This window comes from Aquarana catesbeiana, linkage group LG03, assembly GCF_042186555.1.
Source record: "Aquarana catesbeiana isolate 2022-GZ linkage group LG03, ASM4218655v1, whole genome shotgun sequence".
NCBI lineage: Eukaryota > Metazoa > Chordata > Amphibia > Anura > Ranidae > Aquarana > Aquarana catesbeiana.
In genome coordinates this window covers 320,655,518-320,668,664 of record NC_133326.1, presented here as the reverse complement: position 1 = coordinate 320,668,664, position 13,147 = coordinate 320,655,518, and the positions used below count along the sequence as shown (strand labels likewise).

The window sequence follows — 13,147 nt, the reverse complement described above, 5'->3', positions numbered from 1 at the left end:
ACACACCAGACAGGCCAGGGACAAAGTTGTGGAGACGTTTAAAGCAGGGTTAGGTTATAAAAAAATATCCCAAGCTTTGAACATCTCATGGAGCACTATTCAATCTATCATCCGAAAATGGAAAGAGTTTGGCACAACTGCAAACCTGCCATGACATGGCTGTCCACCTAAACTGACAGGCCGGGCAAGGAGAGCATTAATCAGAGAAGCAGCCTTACTTATAAACTGGTCAAAATCTGCTTTACTCCTGCTGGATGGGACAACACACAAAGATAGTGAATTCCTCCTGCCCTATACCCATTACTTCATCCTTTAAATACCTAAGCCAAGGGAATTTCTACATCTAAATATCTCCCCCCTACTCCTGAGGTTTAGGGACAAGGACAAAACTTGTCAAAAAAATAAATAAATAAATCACTCTTCCTATCAGTTGCGGGCAGGGTGAATCTAATCAAGATGATACTTTGCCGCAGCTACTGTATTTTCTCCATAATACCCCCATGGTTATCCCATTGAAGACATTCCACACGGTAAATGCAATTTTCCGCAGCCTCATATGCAAAGATAGACCCCCTAGGATCAACCTAGAACATCTGCAGCAGCCCAAAGACAGCGGGGGCTTGGAGTTGCCAAACCCCTGGCTATACTACCTAGCGGCTCTGTTGCAGCATCTCATTGGCATGTTTCCACCAGTGGGGGGACAGTGGCTAGTTCTCAAAGCTCTTCTCAGAAATTACTACTTCATACCATGTGCAAAGGGCCAATTCCCATGGTGTTTGAGGCATTGGCCTTTGCTAAACCCCATAAAGAGTACCCAACCTTTAGTCTAATCCAGAATGGAACAAATCCAAATATATCCAGAATGCAGATGGCTATACAGAGTACAGTCCCTATGGCAGAACGATACGTACACTGAACTGGCTAAGCTGCAGTCTGGAGCTAGGTGGAAGATGTATGGGGTTACACATCTAAAGCACATATTCTGCAATGGTGTGTTGCACTCCTTCGCTGATCTGAGGGAAGCCTATGGTCTTCCACCATCGATGCACTTCTACTATTTACAACTTAGTCATGCGGTGGCAGCACTGAGCCGTTCTTCGGAGTGGCACTTGTCCCTGACCCCTGTATTTAGCCTTCTGGGGGATGCTGCTTCGTCTAAAGGCTTTATCTCCCAATGTTACGCCATCCTGTTGCAGTCTGTGATGGGGCAGCATCCTTTGAAGGTAAGGGAGAAGTGGGAGGCAGATGTTGGACAGTTATACGCGGAACAATGGGAGGAGATCTTTCAGGCGGTGAGCAAATGCTCACTGAATGTATCCCAAAGGCTTACCTAGCTGTATATTCTGTTACAAACTTATTATACCCCCCGCAGGCTCCACCTGATGAATCTACAGCTCAACTCCACATGTACAAGATGTAAAAGAGACCATGGGGATCTTATCCATATGCTGCGGCGTTGTCCTAAACTACACACATTGGGCAAGTGTGGTGACTACGGTCAACTCTGTGTTTAAAATTTCTCTTCCACAGGACCTGAGAGCTAGCCTCCTGGGTGCTCTGGAGGAATACGAGTGGGAAGAACATTGCGGAGAGGCTGTACATAGAGTTCTATTCCAGGCGAGGAAATTAATTATGCTACATTGGAGGTCTGAGGCTCCCCCGACCACAAAGGAGTGGATTGACAATATTGGATTGGTATTGAGAATGGAAAAATTGGTGTACCAGCATAGGGGTAGCGCACACAAGTTTGAGAAATTATGGGCACTGTGGTTGGATGTGCCGCGATTAGCCCCAGTGAACCTAGTGGCAGACAGATTATTGGGAATAAATGTCGGGTGAGGATTGGGCTATGTGAAATAATAAAGCGGATAATGTGACAATACTGATGGGGTTATGCAGGTGGTTGCCTTTCTGGTTGGACAACATGCACTTAATCTCATATTGAATAAATAAAATTTTGTTGGATATCAAAAAAAAAAAAATCAGAGAAGTAGCCAAGAGGCCCATGATAACTCTGGAGCAGCTGCAGAGAGCCACAGCCCAGGTGGGAGAATCTGTCCACAGGACAAAGATTAGTTTAGCACTCCAGAAATCTGGCCTTTATGGAAGAGTAGCAAGAAGAAAGCCATTGTTGAAAGAAAGCCATGCTAGAAGCCATGTGGGGGACACAGCAAACATGTGGAAGAAGGTGCTCTGGTCAAATGCAAACAAAATTTTACTTTTGGCCTAAAAGCAAAACGCTATGTGTGGCGGAAAACTAACACTGCACATCACTGTGAACATACCATCCCCACCGTGAAATATGGTGGTGGCAGCATCATGTTGTGGGGATGCTTTTCTTCAGCAGAGACAGGGAAGCTGGTCAGAGTTGATGGGAAGATGGATGGAGCCAAATACAGGGCAAACTTAGAAGGAAAACTTGTTATGCCGCGTACACACGGTCGGACTTTTCGTCTACAAAAGTCCGACAGCCTGTCCGACAGACTTCCGACGTACCTTCGGCGGACTTGCGGCAGACTTTGTTACGAACGGACTTGCGCACACACGACCACACAAAAGTACGACAGCCTAGTACGCGGTGACGTACACCAAGTCCGACGAGACTATAAAACGGAAGTTCAATAGCCCGTACGACACCCTTTGGGCTCCTTCTGCTAATCTCGTGTTTATCTCGTGTTAGTAGAAGTTTGGTGAGAGACGATTCGCGCTTGTGAGACTCGTATTTTTCAGTTCGTTTTAACTGTTGTTCAGTCTGTGCTTGTGAGGTTTGTATCTGCTTTTCAGTGCGTTTGGTCAGTTGGCATTGAGAAATCTTTGTTTTATTGGCCGCTCGTTCCTGATTTTCAGGTCGTTCTTCACAGGCCTTGCTGTTCTTCAGTGCGTTCTGTTTAGTGCGTTCTGACCAGCCGACCGTTTTGAAGCCATGTTACCTGTACGTACTCGTCGTCGAGCTCGTGCATTGTATGTGCTTGGTGCTGTAGTTTATTCTTCAGCCCAAGACCAGTCCATGAACAGGGCGAGGAGGAGTTCATGGACCAAGAATTGGTTGCTTCAGCGTGACCAGTTCTGTCACATGCCTTTGCTCCGTGAGATCCGTGAGAATAATCCTGAGGATTTCAGGAACTTTCTCCGGATGACGGACCCCGTTTTTGACCGTTTGTTGGCTTTGCTGACCCCCTATATCAGCAGGCAGGATACCTGCATGAGGCAAGCCATCACTCCGGAGCAGAGGCTGGTCGCTACCTTGCGGTATTTGGCCACAGGGAGAAGCCTGCAGGACCTTAAGTTCTCGACAGGCATCTCCCCCCAGGCTCTGGGGATCATTATCCCAGAGACCTGTTCTGCCATCATACAGGTCCTGCAGAAGGACTATATTAAGGTAAGATATTTTTCTTTTATTAGCATCACATGTTCTTTTATGTAATCTTTGATAATATAATGTATTTCTTGCTTCAAACACTACTTACCATCATTGCAATATAGTGTGAATGTCCCCTTTTATCCTCACACATGCTGGATTTTTTTCCTGTTATTTTTTGTCATGCATGTATATTTTCCTTCAATAACCTTCCCAGCATGAAGTGATGGGAACATATCCACCTAGTCTACTCATTTGGAATGTATTTTGTTTGAGTGTATTTAGTTTGCTGCTAATGAGCAATTATCTAGATTTCACAACCCCCCCCCCCCCCCCCCCCCCACCTAAACTCACTCCAAATAGTTTGCTGCTAATGAGCAATTATCTAGATTTCACAACCCCCCCCCCCCCACCTAAACTCACTCCAAATAGTTTGCTGCTAATGAGCAATTATCTAGATTTCACAACCCCCCCCCCCCACCTAAACTCACTCCAAATAGTTTGCTGCTAATGAGCAATTATCTAGATTTCACAACCCCCCCCCCCCCCACCTAAACTCACTCCAAATAGTTTGCTGCTAATGAGCAATTATCTAGATTTCACAACCCCCCCACCCCCACCCTCGTTAAAATTTGCTGGAATGTTCTGTGGTGTTGATTTGTCTAAAGCAAATATATGTGGCACTTTGCAAAATGCATGTGCACTCTACAAGTGCATTTGTTCCAGTGCTTTAGTAAATGAGCAGAAGCTCTGCTGATTTCCATCATCAAATCATATGCAAGCCTCAAAGTGTTTTCATTAATTGCCCTTGCATGTGATTGTGTACTCCTTGCAACATGAATGCCTTTTTACATTACCTCATTTACTGTAAGCTGGTTAGCAACTGCACCTGCAGAGTGCGACAACTGCAGTCTTGTAGCCTTTTTAGTCCCTAAATTCCTGCGTGTCCTCAAAGTAATTTTTTTTAGGGATTTCACAACCCCCTAAAATGTAATCAATGTTCCATCAGAGGGGGTGAGCAATCTGATAAGTGTGCCTTTCCATATTAGTTATTCCAGAACAATTAAATTATTGAATGTTATACTGATGCTGGGGAATAATGTTTTTAATTGTCTAATTTTCTTGCAATGTTAGCTTACAAATTAATTGATTTTGGTTTTCTTTTTTGATTTCCCAGTTTCCTTCAACGCCACAGGAATGGCAGACTGTGGCATCCCATTTTGCCAGCCGTTGGGACTTTCCCAATTGTGGAGGGGCTATAGATGGGAAACATGTCCACATTGTGCCACCACCCCATTCGGGGTCATATTATTTTAATTATAAGGGGTTCCACAGTATTGTTTTAATGGCGGTGGTGTCGGCACACTATGATTTTTTATATGTGGACGTGGGGAAGAATGGCCGGATGTCGGATGGAGGAGTATTTGCCCAGACGGAGTTCTGCCAGCGTCTCCAGAGTGGTGGCCTGGGATTGCCACCTGATGAGGATAACGTGGAAGGACTCCCCTTTGTCTTCATTGCCGATGAAGCCTTCGCTCTCAGCAAGCACCTCATGAGGCCATTCCCCCAAAGAACACTCACCCCGGAGAGGAGGGTTTTTAATTACCGGCTGGCCAGAGCTAGAAGAGTGGTTGAGAATGCGTTTGGAATTCTGGCCAGCCGGTTCCGCCTGTTTCAAACAGCCATTAATTTGGCGGAATACAAACTTAATTTTATCATTTTATCGTGCTGCATTCTGCACAACTTTTTAAATAAGCATGCTCCAAATTATATAGGCACAGTTGGGCCTGAGGCCGGACAAATAGAAGCCAACCTTACAGGCCTGGATACTGTCCGTACTGGCTTGGCCCCCCAAAGTGCCCGTCAAGTTAGACAGCAATATGTTAATTATTTTATGGGTAGGGGGGCCATTGCAATGGGCCAGGATATATAATTTTTGCCAATAAAAAAATTATTGATGAAATCTTGCATTATATTTATTGCTTGCCTTTCTTTTGGGCTGTCTCCTAGGTTATGGTCGAGCAGTTGTAGTGCCAACTGTATTGTAATTTTAAATGTCTAAATAAGCTCCATTGCCACTGTAAACAACTTTTTTACAATTATAACTAAAATGATACTGAGCCTTGAAATAACAAACCACACATTTATTTAATTCCTATAAGGAGATGTTTTTATTAATGGTTGTTATGCATTCAGTTCTGCATTTAGTATAAAATGTTCATTGACAAAAATAGAATGATATCTTAATAATGTAGCAAAATATAATTATATCTAAATATTTATACCTAAATCCACAAAAAAATATTTTTGGCTTTTTGATTTTCACAAACAGGCTTTTTTTTTGGTTTTGGGAAAATCAAGTTTTGTTTTGTGTTTTTTTTTTTTTTTTTGTTTTTAAAGCAATTTTTGTGTTTATGTTTTTATTTTTTTAGCAAGTTATTTTTGTTTTTATTATTTTTTTTGAATAAAGTTTGTATATTTTTGTTTTTTTGGTTTTTTAAAATCAAGTGTTTTTTAATTTTTTTTTTTTTTTTTAATCATGTTTTTTATTTTTTTTTGGTTTTTTAAAATCAATTTTTTTTTTTTTTTTGGTTTTTTAAAATCTATTTTTTTTTTTTTTTTTTTTTTTTTTTAAAATCAAGTTTTTTCTTTTTTTTGTTTTTTTAAAATCAAGTTTTTTCTTTTTTTGGGTTTTTTAAAATCAAGTTTTTTATTTTTTTTATTTTTTGTGTTTTTTTGAAAATCAATTTTTATTTTTTTGTGGATTTGTGAGGTATTTACAAGAAACAGCCCTCCTTTTTTACATTAGCTTAAACAGCCATTTATGTTCTGGCCAAAACAAAAAAGAGAAGGCCCAGAATGGGGTCAGCAAAACAGGAAATGAAGGACATGATTGATGTTTGGGGGTTTAAAAAAGGGCATTTAGATTCGACCCAAAACATCAATCATGTCCTTCATTTCCTGCTGCATACGATCCAGCCGATTCCGCATTTGATCGATCTCCCCATTCCAGGCCATGATTTGAGCAATTAGCCGTTGGGCACTGTCTGGGGTAAAATAGTCAGTTGGACCTAAAGTGGAATGAAAAAAAAAATATGTTTAGAAATATGCACACATAAGTTTACCTTACCATAAAGCTGGTGTCTCAGACACTGACCTGGTGGGGTGCCCATGTCGCAAAGTTCATTAACATCCTCGGGGGTGGCGCTGTTGCTTGACTCCAGCACAACCAGATCACCTAAAATAGAGTAGAAAAATTACATAAAATAAAAGGCAGCCATGCATAGATTACCGTAAGCTGGTGTGTCAGACACTGACCTGGTGGGGTGCCCATGTCGCCCACCTCTCCTTCCTCCACATCCTCAATGGGACTTGGGCTTATTTCCCAATCATGTTTTGCTTTGGGTTGGCTGAGTGATTTTTCCCCTATGTGAAACAAAAAATTATTTTAATCTAATTAGCACACAGATATTTTAGTACATAGTAATTTTCCAACATTTGTAATGAAGTGGTTTGTGTAGAGTTCCTATTTTACCTCAATATTTAAAATTTGAAAGACATATCGGATAGATAGATATCAATATCTCAAAATATAGTTAATAATCTTTTGATCTCTCTCTATATCTGGAACAAAATCTCAAACTATCTAACTAAATGTAAAGCCAAAAAATTAAGATAACTTCAAATCTTCCAAAAGAATGTTTTAAATCTCTCTCTCTCTCTCTCTCTCTCTCTCGTTTATATATATAGTTAGATATATATATAGTTATATATATATATATGTGTGTGTATATATATATATATATATAGTTATATATATATATATATATATATATATATATATATATATGTGTGTGTGTATATATATATATATATGTGTATATATGTGTGTATAAATATATATATATATATATATATATATATGTGTATATATATGTGTATATATATATATAATGTGTGTGTATATATATATATATGTATATATATATATATATATATATATAATGTGTGTGTATATATATATATATATATATATATATATATATATATATATATATATATATATATATATATATATATATATATATATATATATATATGTGTATATGTATATATAGATATATATCTATAGATATGTAACTAACGAGGTTTCTTAAAAGATCGTTTAAAACGATGAAAACAAAAATCGGATAGGAAGGAAAAGCACATGGAGCAATATACAAGGTAATAAACACAAGATAAAAACACGACAAGTACTTACTTTTTTTAAGAACTTTCCGGATACGTCGGTATTGATCCGGCTCCCTGAGTTTCAGGTCAGACCATCTTTTTCGCAGTTGGTCTTTGGAGCGCTGGACCCCAAAAGATGCCTGCAAAGTTTCCACCACCTTCGCCATTATTTTGGCCTTGCGCAAATTTGGCCGTGCGTACGGCCCATACTTCCCATCATAGTCGTCTTTGTGAAGAATGGCCACCATCTCCACCATCTCTTTAAAACTCATATTAGAGGCCTTAAATCTAGGCCTCACAGATTTTGTTGACGTTCCAGCCTCCGGGCTGTCTCCACTACCTGAGGTCGTCAACATTTCAGGTGTCTCCGCCATTCTTTAACTCCACTACGCGCCGTAACAAAAAATGGGCGGAGAACATGAGTTAAAATCGAACGTCAGGGGCGGGCGACGCAGGCGGAGTTTCACACATGCGTAGTGTATAAAGAGGGGCCTTGCGCACGTGTCGTACGTACGTTCTGTGCGTCGAATTAGGGGGCGGAGAACATGAGTTAATTTCGAACGTCAGGGGCGGGCGACGCAGGCGGAGTTTCACACATGCGTAGTGTATAAAGAGGGGCCTTGCGCACGTGTCGTACGTACGTTCTGTGCGTCGAATTAGGGGGCGGAGAACATGAGTTAATTTCGAACGTCAGGGGCGGGCGACGCAGGCGGAGTTTCACACATGCGTAGTGTATAAAGAGCCTTGCGCACGTGTCGTACGTACGTTCTGTGCGTCGAATTAGGGGGCGGAGAACAGGAGTTAATTTCGAACGTCAGGGGCGGGCGACGCAGGCGGAGTTTCACACATGCGTAGTGTATAAAGAGGGGCCTTGCGCACGTGTCGTACGTACGTTCTGTGGTAGGTGATAGTGGACCTGGACGTTACAAAACGAAGGTAATTTTAGATATATTCTTTTTTTTTTTTTTTTGGTTTTTATGGTCATGACTTTGTAGCAAGCGGCCTATATGGCTTGATAGATTGATGAGGCCTACATAGGGAGAAGATGATGAGGGGTTAGCCGAAACCTATAATAAAAGTGTTTTTTGTCTTGTGACTTCATCTTTTCCAGATATAATGAATCCCCTATTTAAGGATCCAGAGTTCCTTACATCTTTTATTTCCAAATATCGAGAGATGAGGAATTTGTGGGAGGTGAAACACCCTCAGTATTATGCTAAGCATGTGAGGAAGTCAACGCTGGAGAGACTTCTGGCCTTTGTCCAGGCGACCATCCCGGAAGCAACAATGGAGACATTGCTCAAGAAAATTGGGGTCTTGAGGAACATGTATAAGAGGGAGCATAAGAAGATCCAGGAATCAAGGAGATCAGGAGCATCAGCAGATGATGTTTATGTACCCAGGCTGTGGTACTACAATCAACTCCGTTTTCTGGATGACCAGAATGAAGCCAGGCCATCACTTTCAACCCTTCCCTCCACCCTTCCCTCCACCCTTCCCTCCACCCCAGCAGAGGCTGATGAGGAGCAAGCTGGGTCTTCCATCCTGGATGAACCAGATATGACCATCTGGAGTCAGGTAAATTATTTTAACAAATATTTACTGTACTAATATTAATGATGTTAACTGGATGTTATAATTGTCTAAAATAATTTGGCACTCAAAATTGGGTATACATATCAATTGACAGTAGTGGCTAAATATGTTTGGCACCTGCTTGAAATAATTAGGGTGTCTGATTAGACTCTTTTATTAAAGAGAAGTATTCACATTGAATTTGCTATTCATGAGAAGCAAACTGTGTGTCATTGATGAACCCCAAAAAATATACTCAAACTATTGTCCTTTTTTTATACACAGGATGAGTCCATCCAGGAGGAATGTGGGGAAAGTGGCAGGCAGGAGGAGACCGGGCCCATGGACAGCCTGGAGGAGGCCGGATTCACCATCATCCTGGAGGAGGCTGGGCCCAGTGTCAGGCAGGAGGTGGCTGCTCCCAGTGAGGTGGCTGCTCCCAGTGAGGTGGCTGGGCCAAGTGAGGTGGCTGGGCCAAGTGAGGTGGCTGGGCCCAGTAGGAGCCTGACCGAATCCCAAGTGCCTCCCCTCCACCTTCCCAAAAAAAGGGCCAGGAAGGGGATGGTCACACAGGACGCATCCCTGCGCCTCATGCAAGAGGCCACCCGTTTTTTAAGGAGCCCCCCCGAAGCGGAAGAATCCTATGGCTGCTACTTAGCCAGCAGGCTTCTTCAGATGAATAGGGAGCAGCGCCTCATTTGTGAGCGCCTATTTGGGGAAACAATCCATAAGGGGCTGCAGGGCACGCTAACACAAAACACCCAACTACATGAGGCAGCCCCCCCTCCTCCTCCTCCTCCTCCTCCTCCTGCCACAACTGAAACACCAGAGCCACAGCCTCAAAAGAAGGCTACAGGGAAGGCTGCAGGGCAGCGTGGAGGAAAGGCTGCAGGGAAGAGAAGAAAATGATGACCTGGGTTCAGTCTGGTCTGACAGAAGACGCAGGCTGTTGTAGGACCACAGTCTGGGGACATCTAGATCATCTGCTGGTGCTGTTGATCTCTGGGATTCTTGGACCAGATTGTGCTCCCTCTTATATGGACTCCTCAAGATCCCAATTTTCTGGTACACCGACTTTTTCCAGCGTTGACTTCCTCTTTATTTTATTTTGACCATGAATAAATGGATATTTTTTGAGTTTAGCAAAAGACTTTATGTGTTTTCTTTGAAATCATTGATTTTACACACAATGTTAAATTAACAAGGGACAACAATCTCATTGAGTTTGAAAAAAAACACACCAAAAATACATTACTAATGTTAATAATGTTCAAGTGGTAAGTCTTGAAAATCCAAAAAATTACGTAACCAAAAACGGTGCTTTGGGTTAACTTTATCTAAAAACTAAAAAATAAACACTATAAAAAAAAAAAAAAAATAATAATGGGTTCTTTGTGTTAACTTTACAAACCTAAAAAAAATAAAAAAAAAAAAAAAATAAAAATAAAAAGGGGAAAAAGTATTATTAGTATGGAAACATTGTTTTAAAAAGGCATACTATATCATTCATGAGATCAAAGAGAAAAAGAATCCAGAAATCAGTTTGGGAGAACTCTGATTATGAACAGCAAAACACCTTCGTTCTTTAGAGCCTTCGTAAAGAAGAAATAAAATGCGCTGCATTGAACGATCACAGATTTTGCAGCGTGATGAATGTGCTACCTACAATACGAACACTAGTTTTACTAGACCGAGTGCTTCCGTTTAGTTTTTGCTTATGAGCATGCGTCGTTTTTTTGTCCGTCGGACTAGCATACAGACGAGCGGACTTCGGGGTCCGTCGTACTTACGACGTAAAGATTTGAAGCATGCTTCAAATCTAAAGTCCGTCGGATTTGAGGCTAAAAAAGTCCGTTGAAAGTCCGGAGAAGCCCACACACGATCGGATTACCAGCCACCTTTAGTCCGTCAGCGTCCGTTGGACTTTTGTAGACGAAAAGTCCGACCGTGTGTACGCGGCATTAGTGTCTGCAAAAGACCAGACTGTGGCGGAGGTTCACATTCCAGCAGGACAACATCCATAAACATACAGCCATAGCTACAATGGAATGGTTTAGATCAAAGCATATTCATGTTTTAGAATGGTGCAGTCAAAGTTCAGACCTGAATCCAAATGAGAATCTGTGGCAAGACTTGAAAATTGCTGTTCACAGACGCTCTCCATCCAATCTGACAGAGCTTGATCTATTTTGCAAAGAAGAATGGGCAAACAATGTCACTCTAGGTGTACAAATCTGGTAGAGACATCCCCAAAAAGACTTGCAGCTGTAATTGCAGCGAAAGGTGGTTCTACAAAGTATTGACTCAGGGGGCTGAATACAAATGCATGCCACACTTTTCAGATATTTATTTGAAAAAAAACATTTATCTTTCCCTTCACAGTTATGTGCTACTTTGTGTTGGTCCATCACAAAAAAATCCCAATATAATACATTTACGTTTTGTTTGTAACATGACAAAATGTGGAAAATTTCAAGGCACTGTAAATGCTGATGTCTTCTGCATATGGGGTAATTAGTGAAACATGAAAGTGGATAGTTTAGGGAAGAATGCCATAAACACAGACAAATGCCTACATCTACAAGCAGCTGTCCATGTACAGCCAGTCCCTTGTATTACTATGCACATTTTACAATTCAAGTCTCGAGTGTAAACGCTTGTGTGCATAATCTAAGTTCAAAAACAAAGGGTTATATTACCATACCTTAGCCCTCATGCATACCGGATCTAAAATATGCTTTACAGGTGTTTGATATTTTGTTTCTGCCTCCAAATGCCCCTCCATGTTAGCTTACATGTCCATATACACTCTAGGTGTTTACAGGAGTTTAGAGGCAGGGGTGTTTAAAGGCAAAAAAAAAAAAAAAACACACAATCATGTGTGTGTTCAAGAGGAGCAGTTTGGCAGAGAAAAAAATAAAAAAACACTGATGCACCTAAATGCGGGTAAATGCTATTAAGTGTGATTAAGCGCAGGTGCAGAAAAAGTTAATATTCTGGCCAATTAAATGAATAAACTCCCAAGTGCTTGGCGCTACTAAACGAGTTTGCAAAAATGCGGCTTAGGTGTGTTTTTGAAGTGGCTTTTCCCCTGCGTTTACAAGAGCCCCAGTGTGCAAGAGGCCTTAGAAGTGGTACCTGCATCTGTTTTCATCCTGCCGATTTTTTTTCCTTATATTTTTACTTTGTAATCTTGCCAACAACACTTCCTGTGCTTTCATTTCTATACTCACTTCTCTATGGTATCTATGGATAGAGCCAAGGTTGTCACAGGCTGGACATCAATAATGGAGAGGATCAAACAGACATGCTTGATGGACTAGTAGTTTACAAAATAAATGTTTTCTGCCATCTTTTTAGCCCAAAGGAAATGACAAGGACACATGCAGCCACTTCATATGGTATTTTTGTTCTTGTGTTTAGATGCATTTCAATAAAACTCAGTCCGGATTCATTAACTGACCTTTTGGATGATAGGTCACAAAATAACTTCAGGGGCTACATTAGCATGTCTTAGGTGCTTGAATCTGAAGAAAGCAGATCGTCCTGTAGCCTCCCTGGCGATTTTCCCGAGTGTGGCTCGGGGTAAAAATTCAGTCCCATTAGCGGTAACCCCGAGCCACACTCAGGATCGCATTGCAGGATCGCATCGCATCCTGGGGCGGCGTTACTTACCTTGTCCCCGGGATCCTGCGATGTCACCCGCAGTGACCGAGGGCTCCGTCCTCCTCCGAAGCCTCTCCGTGCCAGGTTCCTTTCCCTGCGAGCGGCGCGACGCACGGGGGTGGAGCCTGGCGGCAAATTAAAAAAAAAAACAGTAAAAATCATAACACATACAGTACTGTAATCTTACAGATTACAGTACTGTATGAAATTATTTCACATCCCTTTTGTCCCCAGTGCTTTGTCCTATGCCCTGCATGCAGTTTTACATGATATACACTGTTCTTTCTGCCTGGAAACTGGAGATTGTCCATAGCAACC

The 13,147-nt window shown here is 41.5% G+C and overlaps 1 protein-coding gene across 6 annotated transcripts in view; it reads right to left on the bottom strand.

Annotated features, from left to right (window-relative positions):
* CDC25C (cell division cycle 25C) overlaps positions 1-13,147 on the bottom strand; it is an 86,637-nt gene that overhangs the window by 60,287 nt on the left and 13,203 nt on the right. The window lies entirely within an intron of this gene.